Source organism: Wyeomyia smithii, chromosome 2, assembly GCF_029784165.1.
Source record: "Wyeomyia smithii strain HCP4-BCI-WySm-NY-G18 chromosome 2, ASM2978416v1, whole genome shotgun sequence".
Taxonomy (NCBI): domain Eukaryota; kingdom Metazoa; phylum Arthropoda; class Insecta; order Diptera; family Culicidae; genus Wyeomyia; species Wyeomyia smithii.
The window spans coordinates 72,407,061-72,427,779 of NC_073695.1; the positions used below are offsets into that span (position 1 = coordinate 72,407,061).

The 20,719-nt window shown below is 35.8% G+C and overlaps 1 protein-coding gene across 6 annotated transcripts in view; it reads right to left on the reverse strand.

The window, feature by feature from the left end:
* LOC129721506 (uncharacterized) overlaps positions 1 to 20,719 on the reverse strand; it is a 521,585-nt gene that overhangs the window by 286,201 nt on the left and 214,665 nt on the right. For 4 of the 6 annotated variants that reach the window (XR_008727405.1, XR_008727402.1, XR_008727403.1 and 1 more), the window contains exon 2: positions 14,000 to 14,044. The exons of the other annotated variants lie outside the window; for them this stretch is intronic. The gene's annotated coding sequence lies outside the window, so the exon portion shown is untranslated. The remainder of the gene's footprint in view (positions 1 to 13,999; positions 14,045 to 20,719) is intronic. 6 annotated transcript variants of the gene reach the window in all.

Genomic DNA, 20,719 nt, shown 5'->3' on the forward strand with positions numbered 1-20,719 from the left:
GAATGTGAATGGCCCCCAAATTGCTTTCCATATTTTTAAACTCGTTTAAGCCGTTTAAGGCTGTTCAATTTAGTGAAAGTAGCAAAGTGTTACACCAAATTCATCAAAACAATGGAGTGATCAAAGTCACCCCGGAATGATGATTGGTGTAAAATTTTTAGAGCATATTCAAAAACAGCAAAAATTTTGCTAAACTTTTGAAGTAGTGACTGAATCTTTTTCAATGCATGCCAGTACTTATTTTAAAAATATCGAATATTATTGTTTTCAGTATATTCTGAAAATATTTGAGATACAATCAAAAAAGTGATCAAAGTCACCCCAGTTTACGGTTCCTTGTTTTTGAATCTTTATTGAAGCATGCAATCGCTTGAAAATGGCGCGGCGGGTAACTTCCTATAAGCAAGCTGTTCCTGTAATTCCTCCAATTTAGCGTCTTCGAAGGTTTTTGGCCCTCCTTCACGCGGGCAGTCATGAACATCGCAACTACCATTTTTAAGCGACTGAATCAACCACGAAATGTTGTTTCACTTAGAGCAGTGGTTCCCAAACTTTTTGGCTACGCGGCCCCTTTTGTTAAATACAAAGAGTTCCGCGGCCCCCTTTGCAAAGCACAGAGAGCTTCACGGCCCTCCAAAAGAATTTCAAATCAGGTTTTACAAAATGAAACTGGGTTTTTTAGTCTCATATCGTTCTGCAAGTCTAATTTGTTTCAGATCTTGGCCCTAACAAGTAGAAAAGTCAAAAATCCGCTTTTACAGAGATATCTACGAAGAAATTTACCAAGAGCTTGGAAGCCACTGACTTAGATAATCATTTCCGTGAACTTTTTTCTAGCTCTCGATGCACTCAGCCGCCGTTTTGCGCGTCTAATGTTATTCTCTCAAAGAACACAGCGTAATAAAATCAAAGTTTAGCAGAATCAGAATATACTAGCTCCTCTCTGTGGTAGAATCTTTACTCCACAGCTGTCGCGCGCAAACTCGTTGATGTTAATCCTCCCCCTACCCCTCTTTGTTCACTTGTACACAACATAAATAACACTGGTCATCACAGGTGCACTTCAAAAAATCAAACCGGAAAAAAATAAAAGATTATATCTATTAAATCATTCCTGCGACTTTTGGGGTCCCTAGCCACTAACTTTTTTTTAGAAACTTAAAGAAGTTTTCTGGTAAACTTAACTTTGAAGCGTCCAACCCTGTGAGCAATTACTATGCGAACTCTCACGTAAGTTGGCGCGTTTTGGTAATGGCTAGGGTCACCAAAATTCATGGTAATGGTTGAATACCTATAATCTATATTTTTTTCCGGTTTGAGCTTTTGGAGTGCACTTTTTTCATTTTGTCAATCAGTGTAATAAAAAAATTACCCATCGCCTGCTACAACTTTGTACCATCTCTCTGGTAGAGCTCAAATACTGTTACGATAAAAGAGTTCGTTTCTTGAGGTTATCCATGAATCAAGCCATATATCGATATCTCCATATAAGCAGAAATGCTGATCAGTCGGGCAATGGACACAATATCTGAGAGAAAAATGGCGAGTGACGTAAAGCTTCCAATTCGAGCGTTTCTATGCACAGTGTTTGATTTTGCTAATCATGTGTCATGTGTGAAACTGTGACTAAAAATTCGTATGTCTTTTTATAACTCTTCCGCATGATTTTCTCTATTTTTAAGACCTTCTACAAAATTGTGCGATTTCTATGGGTTCATATTTTTGCTGAAGATTGTAAAACGTCATATTTAAAAATAACAAAATTATTTGAAAAACTATAAGTTTTCATGCAAAAGAATTTTTTCATTCAAACAATCGAAAAGTCTTTATTAGATGAATGATTACATATTTGTTTGTAAATAGAATAGAGGTGCTTTCTAAATATCGAATAGTTATCTGCGTATTCTTGTGTACGCATGAGTAATTTAAAGTTAAACTAACCACTGAAAAACCGATAATGATCGAAAAGCTTTTTGTTTAAAACTATAGCTAGACCAAGTATTCAGCAGAAATGTGTTTCTGTTTGACTAAAAGTTTTGAAGAAGATATAAAATATGTAAAAAAGTTATATTGAAAATCATGAATTGAATGAACTCAGTATACAAAACTTTTCATATCTTTTTTATCATAAGAGGTAGAAATTCTACACCTTCGACGAAGTTGCTAGCAGAAGCATTTTTAACAACTTTCTCGAAGACACTGGCTGTCTATCTCACTGTTCTGAAAATATTAAATCTTTCATATCACTTCTAGGTGAATAAATCACTAAATTTGTACAAAACCACCTAAAAAGCTAGTACTAACCTCCATCTTTCGAGAATAGATTGTTTTTCCAGATTTTTGTGGTTTGCTAGAAATTCGAGTTTGAAGAATTCTCGTATCAAAAACGTTATAGGTAAAGTGCTCCATTATTAATCTTTTTAAGCCGATATTCACGAATTAAACACCAAGGATTAAACACCAAATTTTCACGAAATCATTGAACAAATAAACTAAATATTCTTACCTGCGCTTATGGAATCGTTCAGCATTGTATATTTAGTAAAATTAGCTAAATTCATCCTAAATTTCGTAAAACAAACCATTTTTCACAACGCTTCCAAATCCATCTCAAAACTTAAATCACTGCTCAATTATTCATCTCACGACGCCCCCACATACTTCACACTGTAATCATGAATGAATCACATTATTATGAATAAACGTAGCCTCAGCCCGTCGTAGTAGATTACCTAGATATCCGCTGCAGTTGTTTACGTGCAAAATTGGTAACCTAGGTAACCACTGCAGTGCTGTCGATTTATGTCAATTATGTCAAAATAATTCAACATTTACAGTATGCTTTTTTCGTATCAACAGAGACTGATTTGGCAACTAATGACAGATGAAAATACATACAGTTGAAATTTAAGAATTGTAGAAATTCATCTCATATATTTCTGCTAATTCAAGCTTGTTTTAGGACATTTGAGGTGAACATTTCAAAGATTAAAGTATTCCTAATCAGGGCCGGATTTAGACGGTGGGGGCCCGGGGCAAATTTGTTTGTGAGGCCCTCTTTTCTCAAAACATTTAGAGGTAACGTTCTGGGAGGTGACGAGCAAAAAAAAAGGTCAACCCAGGACTAAGGGGGCCCCTTAAATCGGGAGGCCCGGGGCATTTGCCCCCTTTGCCCCCCCTCAAATCCGGGCCTGTTCCTAATGTAGTGAGTGATTTTGTTTAGTGATTTAAAAAAAAGTGGTGAACGAGTCCCGTTGTAGCCGTACAGAACAATGCGCGGATTTTGTTTGCTGAGGTAGGTGATTGGATTAAATGAGTTTTCGAGTGCAGATGCCCGACTATAATATCAAATTTAGAGCTTTTAAGTGAGTTTTGAGGATTCTACTTTATGAGAAATCTAAAGTGAACTAAAAAGAATCCATTCCATGGATTAGCAGATTGGTTCTAAAAGAAAATATGCGCTTTTTCCTGTTTTCAATTGTGTTTTCATATTGTATAAGATGAATATATGGACTGGGATGAAAAATGGAGCAGTTCCTCTGTATCCTGAGAAAGTGTTGAAATGTTGTTCGAATATGAAAAATGTTTAGAACATAGGAGCCCCCTAGAATCAAACCAGGAAAAATAAATATTACATAATTGTTTTTTCTTTGGTTTGCTGCAAAGAATCTATTTCTCATCACTAATCACGAGGTGTGGTGAAAACACCTTTTTTTATCGCTGAAGCAATTTTTTATTGGCAGAAAAATGACGTGAGTAACTCCAAATGAGCAAGCTGTTCCTGCGTTTAGCAAGTATCCTCATCTAGCAATTCTTCCAATTCAGCGTCTTCCATGGTTTTAGTCTTGATTCACGCGGACAGTTGTCATCATTAAAACTACCATCTTTGAGCAACTGAAATAATCACGCCTTTATTATCACAGAAGGGGGTTTTACTAAAAGTATTATCTCCGTACTCTTATTTTAACTCTTGATGCACTTCAGCTGCTGTTTTCTTTGAATGAAAAATGGAATAGTTGCTTTCGTTTGCTTTCGGTCACTTGGCCACTGCTCTTAGCTGTTAGTGTGCCGGTAGCGTATGTGCATGATCGTTTTATCTTGTTGAACTAAAATCATCCCGTGTCATCGATAAATGGCAATCCAAAATCAATGCTACTTTTCAAGGTTGCCAACCTATAAATGAAAAAGAAAGTTTAGAAAGAATTATCACCGAAACCTACAGTTTCACAGCATTAAAATGATAAACCCCTCGAGTGTATTCCCAAACCTATCGCAAAAAATACATTGATAGAAGACAAGCCATCGTAATTCTACGTTAATCTTGCAGTCGTATCTTATACACAACTCCTACAATTATTTTATTGTTTAGTTCCGCAGCATTCAATCATTCGCTTCTGTAGCTGAGAATAGGATGGTATAGTGTAAAATCGTACGTGTCATGTGCCATTTTGAATACAAGCCTTGCCATTCTCACGAAACAGATATTGAACTCTAATGTTTAAATTAATTGGTCAAGTTTTTCGAAAATTTTTGTAATAATAATTAGAATATCTTTTCAATTTAAAAAAAAAGATATAACCAAAAACCATTTGCAATTGCAAAGGAACGTTTTCTGTTCGCGATATTCATTTTAGTTTCAAGTTGAAAGTGGCTCTACCTTTTTTTCAAATTATGTCATTTCCCCAGCTTCGTAAGACGCAAAGACATTTTATTCCGTATGGAATTCTATTTTACGAAAAATTAATCTCATTTTGTGTTGGCAAACAATGAAAACTATCCGAGTGATGAGCATTTGATAGCGGACATGATTTCGTCCCCTGCTCCGAATTGAGATTTTCATTTTACACCCCATATACTGCCGTTTTTCTCATAGTTGTCCCATGTTACTAGGAAACTCTACACAAACTGAACCAACTATACATAAAATGGCATTTGGACGCCTTTTGAACAGGGTTGAAGGTTTAGCGCTCAATTTAGTCGATTTTTTTTACAATTTTTACTTGAAACATTTAGAATTCAAAAATGAAATACAATTTCTTAATATATTTTATTTGTTTGAAAAAAAAAAAACAAAAAAGTTTTCTCTTTTTTCAAAGCAAATATTTGTTTGAAAATGCAGGACCTCAAAATTTTAACCCAAGATTGCAATATTGTGAATAATCAATATTTTGATAATAAATGATACAGAGGTGAATGCCAAATTAGGCAAAACCTCTTTAAAAACAAAAAAAAATGCTCATCCAGGCGAAAATATAATTGACTAAGCACTACGTCTCTCACGAAGCTCGGCTACCTAAAGGTGTAAAATAAAATCGGAAATCGCAAAAAGATAAAAATCTGCCCAATTTCAAATGCTGTTTTCAATGAAGTTCCTTCGTTCTTTCAGCAATCGATTTGATTGATTATTCAAACTATCGTACTATTCAAAATTGTTAAGCAATGAGCAGATTTTGACATATTTAGTGCCTAACTTCCCTAACACGGTCGAACTGGAAATGCATTCTTTAGGTTATATAAGAGCCTGCCTCAACCTGAACCTATCAGTTTACTAGTGAACTAGTGAAGACAATCCTAACCCGCATTTCCTCCGGTGAAAAACCCTGTCGTATTTTGGCAACACACGAACGCAGTCAAATTTCCAGAGTGCAAACAGTTTTCCACTGTGTTAATATAAGAATGACTTATTCCCATTGTCGGGGATAGCACAGAGATGTGATCAGCATCATATTTGATATTAAATTGAACAACAGATTGTCCTTTTGAGGACAAATTAAAAACTCAATTGAAGAGGTATTTTGGGTACCAACAGCGGTAGCTGCAGCGCATAGTGGTTTAAAAGTTGAAATTCGTGAATCTAATTATTTTCAAGGTGTTTGTGTACATTTAAACATTTTGATATGTGACTTTGGTTTTGCATCTTCTGGAATATTTGCCATTTCGTTTTACAAGGTAAAAGTGTATTTCAAAATATTAACTTTTTCATTCAAACCGATAGAGAACAAATATGTTCTACAATATTGTAGTATTTGAAAGTTCTATGTACTTCGCCTAAGACCTCAATTTACTGAGATAAGAGATTTATTGCAGCATGCTTTTTAGGATATTCAACAGAGTTGGAATGAACAATCGAAAGATACTAAAATGATCGCATATTTCAGGCTACTAACGGATACTCAGAACCTGCACAAAATATTGAAGAACAAACTTTGAGCTTAGATATGAAACCTGTTGCAAGTGCAGAGGTTTGTACATTGCTTAGTCTTAACATTCTGAAAAAGAGCCTTTTTCAACTTACAAACAATTGTATCTCTTATAGGTGAAATGTACGCGCTTCAAGGTTATAGCAAAGTTGTTTGTTTTATCATTTTCTAGAACTTCGCTAAACACACCTTAGTATGTAACATAATATGGATAAAGCATAGAACTAACAAAAAACATCTCATATCTTAATAAATTGAAGTCATGGTAAGTTGAGGTCTTAGGTAAACTTCATTGAACGAATTTTTTCTCTATCGGTTGAAATCACGACCACAAGATTGTGTTACTTTTACTTACTTAAAGAAAATTACAGATGTCACGAACTATCACTAAAATCTGCCAACAATACAGTGTAAATATAAACAAAATCACAATTGGGTACAAATATGATGAGAAAATGATTTTTTTTTTTCAGCACACTGAACAAAGATAACAATTCTGTAGAGTCCCGTAGATTTGCAATATTTTACGAATTTCTAAGAAAAGTACCAACTTTACCAACGCGGAGTGAAAGCTGAAATTAATCATTAGCACCATCCATTTGGTAGTTGATGTCTTCTTACTGGACAGTACGGTAGTGTACGGCCTTTGTAACAAATTTAATTTGCAACACTGTGTACACTTTTACTTTTGTGTTTTTTTTTAGTGCTTCTGGATTGCAACAACAAAACGCTTACAATCTTCAATTCGTACAAATGCCATACCTAAACAATAGTGTTTTAGGCATTCATGTTTATGAAAATTTAAATTGATATTAGCTAAATATTTTGATAAATGAACAGCCTACAATTCCAAGAAAAAAACAAGTTGTTCAGCCTACAATCGAAATTTACCCGGTAGTAATGATAAACTGAATACAAAAATAGCAAGGTGTTTTTAAGTAGTTATGTTTCGGAGTCAAACATAAACTACAAACAAATCGTATCAAAATTTCACAACGATAAATCAGTCAAAAGTTTTTCAATATCTATGTGTCCGAAAAATTGATTTTATTTGTTGAGATGATTATATGTCGGATTTTTTGCCAGCTATAAAAATAACTTGTTTAAAAGCCTTCTAAAAATGTTTTTGAGTAAAACCCCCCAAGAGAAAATCCTACGCACAACCATGTACTGACTTAAACACATACCTAAATAATCTCCAATTGGTAACCTTTGCCGAAAAGCTCACAACACGAATCAACACGCGCACGAATATAACCAGGGCAATGCAAACTGGATGATTTGTGGCAGAGTAATAAGCAATTGTAGGATAGTTTTTTTCTTTGCTTCTTTTTTCTTGACTTAGCCGGAAACCACAGTGATGTGCTTGAACAAGCGCAAGCAGCAGGGATACCAGATGTGCAGATTTGTCTGCAAAACGCAGATTTTTAGAGTCCGTGTGCAGATTTTTATTGATTTGCAGATATTCACAGATTTTCCATAGTTTCTGCAGATTTTTGTCTGAGTCTTTTTATATTTGCGCAGTTTTTCTCAAAATGTGTGCAGATTTTCACAGACTTTTACCAGCGCGAGCGAAATTTTTTCGAATCACGAATAGATTTTTTTCAGATTTCAAGCAGATTTTTTCAGTTTTTCGAGCAGTTGCAGACATTTTTCAAAAACATCTGACATCTCTGGCAAGCAGAATGCAATCAACTGCTCTTAGACATGGTAGTGTAGTAGTAGTACCCTAGATGCTATTTGGCGTACAGCCGAGACGATGCCCCATAAAATACTTTGCGAAACATCTTGTGCACGGCCGGATATGAAACGTAAATCATACAGTAAGGGTATTGAAAAAGAAAAATGATACCCCTCTGTAAGCTGAGGCTGCACGCTTGGAATTTCAAGTTCGTTACAGCCAACGATGAGGAATACAAGATTATGTAGTGGTACCGAGCAAACAGCACCGGAATATGGATGTCCGTGCGTGGGTGACTGGCTCAGCATGGCTTAAATCAATACCAGTTTGACTCCGATAGCGATCCAGAAAAAATCGCATTTTAATTGGCAGAAAGCCTGTTAACAAAAGCGAATAATTCGCGAAAAATCCAATGAAAGCAGCCAAAGCAGCACTCACCGACAGTAGGGCAAATTTTTGATCAATTTCCATCCGAGCACAAATCGACTCCATATTTACCCGGGCTTCCGACGACTATGGGACATGAACGCCGGGAGAAACTACAGGCTGACAGAGAAGTCACGTTCCGGTTGTGCTTTACAAAAGGACCCCCCAGCAAACGCTGTGTGTGTTGCCAGTGATGAGGCTCCTCTGTCTGAGCGGGCGGGCGTACTGTTCAAACAATTTCCGATTGACATTGCTGTCTAACATTACACAGGTAAATTAAATCTGATCTTTTATGCATGGTTGATACCTTTTACTCTTCGCTGCAGCTGGCAAGCTGTGGGGGAACTCCACAGCAGCCAGTCGATTCCGAGGAATGTATTATTTTACATGCAGGGCAGTAGTCGAGTTGGATAAATGTGCAAGAAAATATCCGATTCTGTTACACAGTAGCTGTGTGCTGTTTGCTCGCTTGACGAAGAATGTCTCGAGACTTGACAAACGTTCAGGGCGAATATGGAATGAGCTCCATTTTCATTTCGGTTCATGGATCATGCTGGATTCGAAATTTTAACATTTCAATCAAGAACGTACGGTGAAAGGTCTGTTTGTTGTAACGTGAGCTCCATTTAAATTATGTTTGCTATTTTCAAGGACATAGAATTCTTTCAAGAGTAAATTTTCACTCATATCCGTGTATACCCCAAGTGAGCAAACGTGACAATGGTTCTGTTGAAAAAAAAAACGCACTCTGCTTAAGTGCGAAGATGACTCAGGCAGTATTTTAACCCCCCGAATACGATTGCGTAACTGGGTCAGAAGAATCGCTGTGGAACGATCATGGCACCAAGCTCGCTCCCCCTATATTTAGGATCGTCACGTACAACTTGCACTCGCTAGCAAAACCACTTCGAAGAAACACTGTAATGTAGAGGAATGATACACGAAATACTCTCACAGTCACACTTAGTTAAACAGAGGTAGTTCATCAATCGGAACGTCGACGTCCCCGGTATCGACGAAACGGGATCGTGTGTGTCGTGATAAATGGTATGGAAAAACGCTAGAAACTGGGTCATACACGCGAAGCATTGGCCTTTGAGGTTGTATGATTGGCTTCGAAATGTAAAGTGGTTAACTTTGTAGTTTTTGTTGATTTGGCTTCTAGGTAATCTATCCGTCAAATATTTCAAGTTTGCTGCATTTTTCCAATTTTCCTAAATTTTAAAAAATTTCACTGATTAAACCGCTTTTCAACCAATTTTTTGTGTTAAATCCATTATTTGGTATGCAAAAAGGTGTATTTCACAACTATACTTAGGGATATGTTTGAGCATGGATGGTTAAACTGTATCAAAAATCATTATTTGCAGTCAAAACGTAACGTAATCGTTATATGTAAAAAACGAGAATATGGAAAAAACGAGCAGAAAGCCAGAACCAAGTTTTTTGGTCTATTTGGAGCCCCAAACAATCCCTAATTTATCGGAAGTCGATTGGTTTTGTCTCCGCTTGGCGCATTGCATTTAAAATTTATATGGAGATTTGTATGGAAGAACCAACTTTTTGCATGTTCCATTCTAAAGAGCTCAAAATGGCTCAAACCATACGTTTTATGACTTCAAATGGTGGGTTTTATGATGCCTAACTACTTACCCTAAGACATTAAAGAGGTAGGGTGTCCCTAGAGCTGTTCAAAGTTAAGTATGCCGAAATTTATGTTGCAAATCATTTTTTCTGCCAACACTGCCAGTGTACCGGCGTTAGTCAGATTTACATTAGAAGTAACCTCTGAAACACGTTGTAGATTCTACCTACGTCTAAAATATTGACCTAAATTTGTTTGCTTGATTCAGCTGAGTGTATAAACTTGTTACGACATGTTATTTCTGATGGTAATCCCACTTACGCCGGTACATTGGTAATGTTGGCAGAAAACGAGATTTTCTGCATTTAAATCGACATACTCAACTTTGAACAACTGTAGCTCTTTTTAGAGACATCCTAGCTCTTCAATGTCTTCTGCAAAGTTGTTAGGCATCTAAAATACTATACTTTAACATGATGTAGTGCATTATTAGATCAGTATTGAGCTCTCTAGAAAGGTAAATGCAAAAAAGTAGGTTTTCCCATACAAATTTCATACAAATTTGAAATGCAATGCGCCAAGCGGAGACAAAACCAACCGACTTCCGGTAAGTTTAGGGTTGTTTGGGGCCCCAAAAGGAACCAAAAAAACTTGGTTCTGGAAAACCGATCACTTTGCCATACCCTAGTATACACTTGTGTGCCAATCGGCAATTGCTTGCAGTCCAACATCTTTACATCGGGGAAAGCAGTTTCTTGAAACAGCCAATACCGCTCTTATAGTTGTAGACAACAGACAGGCTCAAACCAGTTACGAAATTTCCACTCCACGCGCTGGTAGAGTAGTGAAGAGCAAAAGTACGCAACTAGTTGTACGCAGCTAATGCTAATATAAAATTCAATTTGGTTACCAAGTGGTACATGAATCTTTTTTATTAAATCTATAACCAGAACTTCCCTTTTTTTAAAACAAAATGTACTCTTATGCGTACTTTTATCTCGCATGAGGGGCAAAAATACGCACTGTATGCACTAAGCAATTCCACAAAATATCTCCCAGTTTCAACATTTTTTTTTTCAATTGTCATTTTTGATCTGGTTTGCTTTGCTGCATTGGTGTGACACCTTCGGCAAAATTGTAGGTAATAATTTTGTATTTCTGAAAAATATACATTCTAAAAAAACAGTTTTCCGAGACAAGAAATTAAAAATTGATTATCAAAATCATATCTCAAAAATCTAATTTCGTGATTATAGAAACTACAAAATCCGATCGTGGAGAAACGAGAAGAAACAAAATAGTTCAGATTTGCCAGCAAAAAAAACTAAGGCTAGAACGTTTGGTTTGATTGGTATAGTTGTTAATAGTAATTTTGTCGTTTTAGGAAAAATATACACAGGTAGCCTAAAAGACTGAAAAAAACACAAGAATATAAATATAAATTAAATATCTCCAAAAACTTAATTTATATGAATCTCAATTTTTTCGGAAACTACATATTACAGATCGGACTCGATTGTCCGGAACATCAACAAAATTTTTATTACGGACAATCGAATCACAGAAAAAATATTCAAATTAGCTATTAACGAACATAAAATAAATATTCCCTTTTTTTTTATTTTACTTGTATGAGTGGCGTAACCAGAAATTATTTCTGAACGAAAAGGGGTAAAATCTTGAGAAGCATAATATATAACATATAAACATAATTTGGACATTGATTATTTGCTCTTAATGTAAACATATCCTCAAATTTTAATTAAAAACAAATACCCAAAAAATAAAATTCCGGATATTCGAACTTTTCTAGAAATAACATTTTTACATAGCTTTTCAAAATAAAAATTGTACAAAACCGCATCTTTTGCCCATAGAACCATATACCCAACTCAGAGAGCTTAAGGTTACGCTTTTGTGTACTAATTTAGTGTGACACTTAAAAAAAATCTTCAAAATTTTGTTTTTTTTTTTTTCAAATATCTCAAAAACTACAGGCCATAACCATCCTATTTTTGCGGCAGAGTTCAGAGTTTAAAAGATTTATATTTAAAAACTCATAGAGTTTGTTAGTAAACTTAGAAAAAAAAAATAATGATAATACATTTTTTTTGTGCATACATATACTGTGGCTTCTTGAATAGTTTTGACATTTGGAGAGTTTTATATTGATGGCTGAAAAACAACTTTGTAGAAGAAACCGTCCTTCTAAATTGAAAAAAATGAGGAAAAAATAGCTACTAGTTTAGTACAAATATTTTCATACAAAACTATTCCTTGGTTATTCTCATGAACATTACCGAAAATACTATCTCAAATAATTAACACGATCCGGAGTTAATATTTTCGTTCCACTAGATTGCATTCCTAGACTACTGTGCAGTGTATTTAATTTTTTTGATTTGATTTGAATGTTCAGCACTTGTTGACAGGTTTTTGGCAAGACATCAACATCTCGCCAGCACTTTAACCGGTTAATGCTCGACAATTGTGGACAGTGGTGTCTTTTGAGAGATTTTTTCAATGACATATGTTCTTCTGTAATCCAATTATTATGTTTATCCTTTAAGAGATCCGTTTTTGATTCCTGTACAAAAACATCGTTATTTAAAATGGTTGAACACATTTTTGTTCTTCACAGCTACAGAAACTTAGTGTGTACTTTTGCCCGCGGTTTGATGTGTTTTCTATGACAATCACCAGAAAAATTTCCGGCAAAACAAATTTACTTCAGAAACCACAATTACACAAGAGTTTTTTCGGTTCTGATATTTTTGAGTTCCTACAGTTTTTGAATAGGAAAATCGCGATTTGCCAGTTTATTTTGCTCGTATGGGTCCAAGATGCCAATGCATACTTTTCGGCTTTGGTCATACTTTGGGCCGAAAGTAAACAACCTGAGGGCCTGATGATCTGTCTGGATGAAGCAAGACACAAAAGGAAACTAAAATTGTTTTTCAACGGTGTGGCAGCTCTGTTGGGATATTTGTAGTGAAGCTTCTGAACTGACTGTCCCTAAGTTAATCACTTAACTCAACTTCAACCTATAAAAAAATGTTGAACAATTTATGCAAATTTTTTATACAAAAATGTAAATTTCAATCTGCTTTTTAAACTATTCTTCGACCACCCCTTCCTTCTCCTCATCACAGAATCAATTTGGAGTCACACGTTGGGGCTCTCACTTGCACATGATAAGCTAGGACGTTATTATTTTTAAAATAGTTGTCAATTTTCAACATTTATCTATATCTTCGCATGTACACGAATGTGACCGATTATATGAAAGCTATCCAACTTCTGTAGAACATTTTGAAATCAAGATTTGTTTTTATTAAAACGGACTTTAATTGATTTGCATCATTATATTTTTTACATTTTTTTCTGTCATCAACTGTCCTTGTTCAAACAATGTCAAAATTTTAAACGAACATCAGAGAGCCACCACAAATTCCGCTGAACGTCTATAATCTACGGCTGATGTCGCACAGTGTAAAGCGGTTTAATGTAACAGCATGAATACACGTGTAATTTACAGCTTACCAGCCTTCCAGGAGGGCAGGGTTCCCAGATCAAATGCACGGATTCCAATTTTCCCGTCCCCGCTTTGTTCGGATTTAATAATGATTGTTATTATCAGGCTTTCCCTGACACGCACACGAAAAACGGTACTGTGAGTTTCGAGGAATCAACAGCTATTAAAAATGCAAATCCACTCAACCATAAAACAGGGTGCAAAGTGTGAGTTATAACGAAATTCGATCAGCTGATTACACGTGCAAGCGGCCGAAACGGTCACCGAAATAATTACTACAATTTTGTACAAACGTCGCGGCATGTTGTCACCTGTTCACACGTGCTTGTCAGACTTTTCTCAGCGGTAGAGAGAGAAAGGAGGAAACTTTTTCCGACCTGCATGCTGTCGTTGATGTGAAAAAAAAATCAATTAACGTTGATTTTTATTTCAACGAGACGCTAAATTAGCTGCTCGGTGGTCATCCAGAATGATCGATTTCACACCAATAAAACTCGCCAAGTGTTTCGTTTCATTTTGAATGTTTAATTCAATTGTGTTTTATTCTTTGTATAATTAGGGTAATGGACTACCTTTTATCCCATTAACGTAGCGTGATTTATGCAGAAGGATTAAATCTGTAAAGAAAAAGAAAGAAAAATAATTCTAGTAAATGTTATACTGAAAACGGTAAGCAGCAATTTTTTTTGAGCAAGATACCATCATTGTTTGAAGTCAAATAATTACCACACGAAAGATAATCACTACACATCGCTCGTAGCCCTCAAACGACAGCCCCAAGATCCTCCTCCATCGTGTCACCAACGGCAATGAAAAGTCACTTGAACTTCACAGTAACAGAAGGCCGCACCTAATCGGCAGCAATTTGCGCACACGGCATATTAAAGACAAAAGTTTATCCGCTAATTTTCCTAATCGAGATCCATGAACGCGAAGGCATCTGTCGACGTTGCATGTCGCAAACTCTTCGTGCCTGTGCGGTAATTTGTTTCGCTTATGTCGCCAATCAAGAAGGTTGAAACATGACATTTGAAGCCACTTACTTTACGACACAACCCATCGTGACCCGAGAATTGAGCCTTTTGCACCGAAATATTTCAAACATCCAGCATTTCAAAGAGCCATAGATCCACGCTACCAGGAAGCATCTGTTTCCAGCTTCCGCCTGGCACGAGCCTTTGATGGTAGCAACCGGAGCCGATCGTTCTTGCTTACCGGTGCTAGCCTCTAGTCCATTCATAAGATGTTAATCGGTGCTGCTTCCTAGCACACGATTGCAGTCATCGAGCCGTACGAATCGTACGTGCTTCTATCGTTTAGACTAAATGAATCAACGACGACGCTACTGTCGAAGACGTGAGATGTGTACGGTAATGAGGCTTCTGCCGGTTTATGCTGCATGTTGACAACGAATCGTGCAGGAAAACGGCGACCCGGTCAGCTAGCTCTTCGGTTGCATGAAACAGAATAAACAATCAACTTTCTTTCGAGAGTTTCGTTACTTTATGTGCATCTCAATGATCGATCAGAAATTTAATTTCTAGAGTCGATGGATCGACGGTATGATTGGTTTGACTGGTTCAATGGAGAAAAGCAGGCACGAGTAGCTGCACGTTTGACCCGTTTACATTATTAATGCTTGAACTAGCCAAGCTAAGGCTATCGGATGCGAATGCGGGTCACATGTTTATGTTGTTGCTATATCAAGTATGCTGTTCTAAATATTGAAACTATTAAATTTTGGTTCAACTCTCTTGTTCATTGACATGAGGCAATTAAACTAACCGGCTCTCCAGCTTTTGGGTTTTCTGATCATCTGACATTTTAACATATGATCTTTTGAATTTTTACATTTTTACATTTTTACATTTTGACATTTTGACATTTTGACATTTTGACATTTTGACATTTTGACATTTTGACATTTTGACATTTTGACATTTTGACATTTTGACATTTTGACATTTTGACATTTTGACATTTTGACATTTTGACATTTTGACATTTTGACATTTTGACATTTTGACATTTTGACATTTTGACATTTTGACATTTTGACATTTTGACATTTTGACATTTTGACATTTTGACATTTTGACATTTTGACATTTTGACATTTGACATTTTGACATTTTGACATTTTGACATTTTGACATTTTGACATTTTGACATTTTGACATTTTGACATTTTGACATTTTGGCATTTTGACGTTTTAAGAATTACACGGTCGCAGACTTTTAGATTTTAAGACATTAAGACTCTAAGATTTTCAGACTTTAAGACTTTAAGACTTTGTGACTTTGTGACTTTGAGACTTTTAGACTTTTAGACTTTTAGACTTTTAGACTTTTAGACTTTTAGACTTCTAGACTTTTAGACTTTTAGACGTTTAGACTTTTAGACTTTTAGACTTTTAGACTTTTAGACTTTCAGACTTTTAGACTTTTAGACTTTTAGACTTTTGGACTTTTAGACTTTTAGACTTTTAGACTTTTAGACTTGTAGACTTTTAGACTTTTAGACTTTTAGACTTTTAGACTTTTAGACTTTAAGACTTTTAGACTTTTAGACTTTTAGACTTTAAGACTTTTAGACTTTTGGACTTTTAGACTTCCAGTTATTTTTTACTTTTAGACTCTTGAACATTTAGACTTTTAGACTTTGAAACTTTAAAATTATTAGATCTTTTGACATTCAGACTTAGAGACTTTAAGACTTTAAGACTTTAAGACTTTAAGACTTTTAGACTTTTAGACTTTTAGACTTTTAGACTTTTAGACTTTTAGACTTTTAGACTTTTAGACTTCTAGACTTCTAGACTTTTAGACTTTTAGACTTTTAGACTTTTAGACTTTTAGAACTTTAGACTTTTAGACTTTTAGACTTTTAGACTTTTGGACTTTTAGACTTCCAGTTATTTTTTACTTTTAGACTCTTGAACATTTAGACTTTTAGACTTTGAAACTTTAAAATTATTAGATCTTTTGACATTCAGACTTAGAGATTTTAAGACTTTAAGACTTTAAGACTTTTAGACTTTTAGACTTTTAGACCTTTAGACTTTTAGACTTTTAGACTTGTAGACTTTTAGACTTTTAGACTTTAAGACTTTTAGACTTTTAGACTTTTAGACTTTAGGACTTTTAGACTCTTAGACTTTTAGACTTTTAGACTTTTAGACTTTTAGACTTTTAGACTTTTAGACTTTTAGACTTTTAGACTTTTAGACTTTTAGACTTTTGGACTTTTGGACTTTTAGACTTTCAGTTAATTTTTACTTTTATACTCTTAGACATTTAGACTTTTAGACTTTAAAACTTCAAAATTTTTAGATCTTTTGACATTCAGACTTTGAGACTTTCAGACTTTCAGACTTTTAGACTTTTAGACTTTTAGACATTTAGACTTTTGGGCTTTTAGACTTTTAGACTTGAAGTTTCAGTTTTTTTACTTTTAGACTCTTAGACATTTAGACTTTTAGACTTTAAATTTTAAAGTTTTAAGATCTTTAGAATTTCAGACTTTGAGACTTTTAGATTTTTAAGCTTATAAACTTTTAGACTTTTAACTTTTAGACTTCTAGAGTTTCAGTTTTTTGTTACTTTTAGACTTTTAGACTCTTAGACATTCAGGCTTTTAGACTTTAAAACTTTAAAATTTCTTTATCTTTAGACTTTCAGACTTTGAGCCTTTTAGACTTTTAGACTTTTAGACTTTTAGACTTTTGGACTTTTAGATTTCTAGACTTTTAGATTTTAAGACTTTTAGATTTTTAGACTTTTAAACTTTTAGACTTTTAGACTTTTAGACTTTTATACTTTTAAACTTTTAGACTTTTAGACCTTTAGACTTTTAGACTCTTAGACTTTTAGACTTTTAGACTTTTAGACTTTTAGACTTTCAGACTTTTAGACTTTTAGAATTATAGAATTCTAAACTTTTAGGATTTTTGACTTTTAGACCTTTAGACTTTTAGACTTTTAGACTATTAGACTTTTGGATTTTTAGACTATAAACTCTTAGACTTATGACTTCTAGACTTTTACACTTTCAAAAAAAAAATACGTTACGGTTTTTAGCACCAACAACGTCTTAGCATACTCTTCAAACAACAGTTTTTTATTCCTTCACGAACATAAAAGATTGTTTTGTGCAGTTGTACTCGAGGAAAAACAATAAAATGCAAAACAACCTCCCCAAACATAAAACTACACACGGAGCAATAACAGTATATCGCCATATTAATTGCCCGAATAACGTGCACAATTACCCACAAGCAAACACATACCCATTGATTTGTAATTACCGAATTTCTGCTCTTGCACTGCCCTGGAAACCCATCCAAAAGGATATCTTTCAATCACTGACAAGGGGTATCGTTTTGTGGCCCGACTGTCGGCCATCAAAAAGCGCATCGGGGAAAAATTTCCTCCGCCCGGTACGGAAAGGAATGCCAGCAGCAGTCCGGACCAGCAGCGCCGCAGTTGCCAGAGGAACTCGAGGAGCTTTTTCGACCGAATCATTTCCCTCATCGAATAATCGACAAATCCGATTCAATTATTCGCTTCGCATCCGCCAGTAATCCTTGGGAATCGAGTAAGTTCAGTTGCAGTGTAGCTATAACAGCACTAAGCCCTTTTCCTTCCAGGATCCTTGCTCGGCTGGAGCCCCAGTGCATTCCCTTGGACAGCAGCAGCGGTGCAAAAGATAGAATATTCCAATTAAAAATGAAATACTCTGATGAGAACTTGGATACTGCTCTTCTTTACGGTTCATTGATGTTATATTCAAACCCAATCCCGTCAGCCTTTTCGCTAGGCTGCTGCAGGGCGAATGGGAAAGCTGGAAGGGTTCGTCGCTTATAGATTGCGGTCGGGGATTTTGACTGTGTCAGGGCAGACTCCAGATCCGATTGCCGATTCACTTTCAATGCCTGGCTTCTGTAGAGAAATATATGCTGAGAGGGCAGGCGGATCACAGATATTTTTGCATATTCCTCCTGAGTTTGTGTACGTGTGAATGTGTGTAGAAAACTAGCCTCGGCAGCAGAAGGCTGCAACTGAGAACTGCACCGTTGGGAACAATGTTCAGAGTTTATATCTTTCCCTTCGACATGCTCGGTTTCATTTCGCAAAATACAGTCATATTTGAACAGGTTGGAAAAGTTTTACAGTTTGATCGAAACCAAATGCAAATCCGTTTGAGGTTGAACTTAGAATAGGAGGAAGCATTCTAATTCAGCTGCTCTATAGTATTTTCCTACCCTGTAAGGGCAAATCGATTGTAGCAGCAAACTTGAATTCTTCGGATTATATTTCAGGTATTTTATAATTGCGCCTAATAACGAGGATAAAACAAACAAGGCAGACAAATGGGCCATTATGTCGAGCCACGCCTGAGCCCTGCAAGAGTCATTTATTTTTATTTCTTCCTGGCTACCCTGCTGCCGTACGCACTAGGCAATTATCAATCTAACGAATAGTGCAGAAAAAAATTGCTCGGTTGTGGATACCGATGAAAACCGGCAAATATGCGCTGCTCGTTTTGCATTTTATTTTCGCTTTTATAGTATCCATAATAGTACTTTATTAGCGGTTTTGACTGAGAGGTTATAGTTTGTTTAGTGTAGGCTATTAGTACGCTATGAGAGTAAATAATGTCCTCATTCAGTTGATACATAATTGGTTTTCGAATCTTTCGGATTAAATTATTCAAAAATAATTATATTATTGAATTATTCTTATTATATCATTCATCCAAGTAAATTTCAAGTAAATTTCGTGTCGCGTACAAAAATTTTGGCGGTTTGTAATTTGTTTCGTATAGATTTTGCAAGTGACTTAAAATCTATGCACATTGCAGAATTGCTCACCATATTTACGTTTTTTTGTACGTAAAATGGAAAATTCCACCAAAATCATACACGGAAATCGTAGATTTTTTTGCCTGATAAATTAAAAAATTCGGTAAGTACAACATTCGAAATCTCAACTTAGCTTATTATGCTTGTAGTGAAAAGAGTTAAACTGCTCTAATAAAACATTAACAGCTGCTAAGTCATGGATAACAACCGATGTAAAAACGCACGGGTTGGAGCTTTTTTGTTTTACTTCAAATGCGGCTGTTTATTCTTTATAACATCATTTAAACGCACCAATAAGTTCATAGAATACTGCCCTTTATTTTTTTTTATTTTTAAATATTTTTTTGACGTAGGACCGCCTATCTTGAAGTTAGGTACTTGAATTTGAAAATCTAGTAATTCAACCAGGGGAAAGTGGTCAGGTTTTGTGCGCTTATATTTCAGTCATTTATAATCAGGTTATCGAGGTACTGGCATCAATTGATCAGAAATTCTTTAACGGGTAAATTTATGTAACAAACACAACTTATTGTTTTAGATGCACTATTCAAAAATTGGTAAATAACATCGATTGTCTAAATCATACCATGCAGCCAATAACTACCTCTCTTCCCAAGCACAGCCGACATTATCGGATACAACCGATCTGACTTTGTAAACGATTTGTTGTTGTTGTCACTTTTTGTTTCCGATGCTTTTTACTTCCCTTGCCATTCTCTTCTCTTCTTAACTCTTCCCTCTTTCCAACTAACTGACGAAACCTTGATATAAAAGGTATTTTCGAATATTTCACTCCATCATTCATTCTCTGCTAGCTTGTTAAGCAGTACAGTAGTTTATTTTCGCTCCGTTCGCTTTGTACGTTCGTTCGTAAGTTTGCGTTGGAAACCGACGCTACGGTAAACCCTGATATGGGCAAATCAAAAACCAGTTCCGGTACGGGGAAACGGCCTCGGCCTGACAATACGCCTGATCACGCGGCTTAAAAGCTTTTGGCCAACAACAGATTCCTGGAAAACGCCACGGATCCCGAAGTAGTGAAGAAGGAGAAAATCCCGCTCCTTCATGTGAAAGGCTTCCCGGAAGGCCTACGTGAAGTAATTGTGTTTTATATCGACAAAGGACTGAAATGCACCATCCGCATGTGCACTGAGGGATACCAACTGATGGTTCCGTCGTTGAATCATTACAAGGCGGTGCAAGTGATACTACAGAAACACGAGGTGGAATATTTCTACCATCATATCGAAGCAGAAAAACCCCTCAAGGTTGTTCTCCGCGGTCTTCCTGACATGGAAGTTGACACCCTGTTGGAGGAACTACAGGCAGTCCTTTTGCCTTTAGTCCAGATCCACAAGATGACGCGGCACAACAAATTGCCATAGGCGTACCGTTGCATCAAGTGTGGCCAAACGCACGCCCCCGATG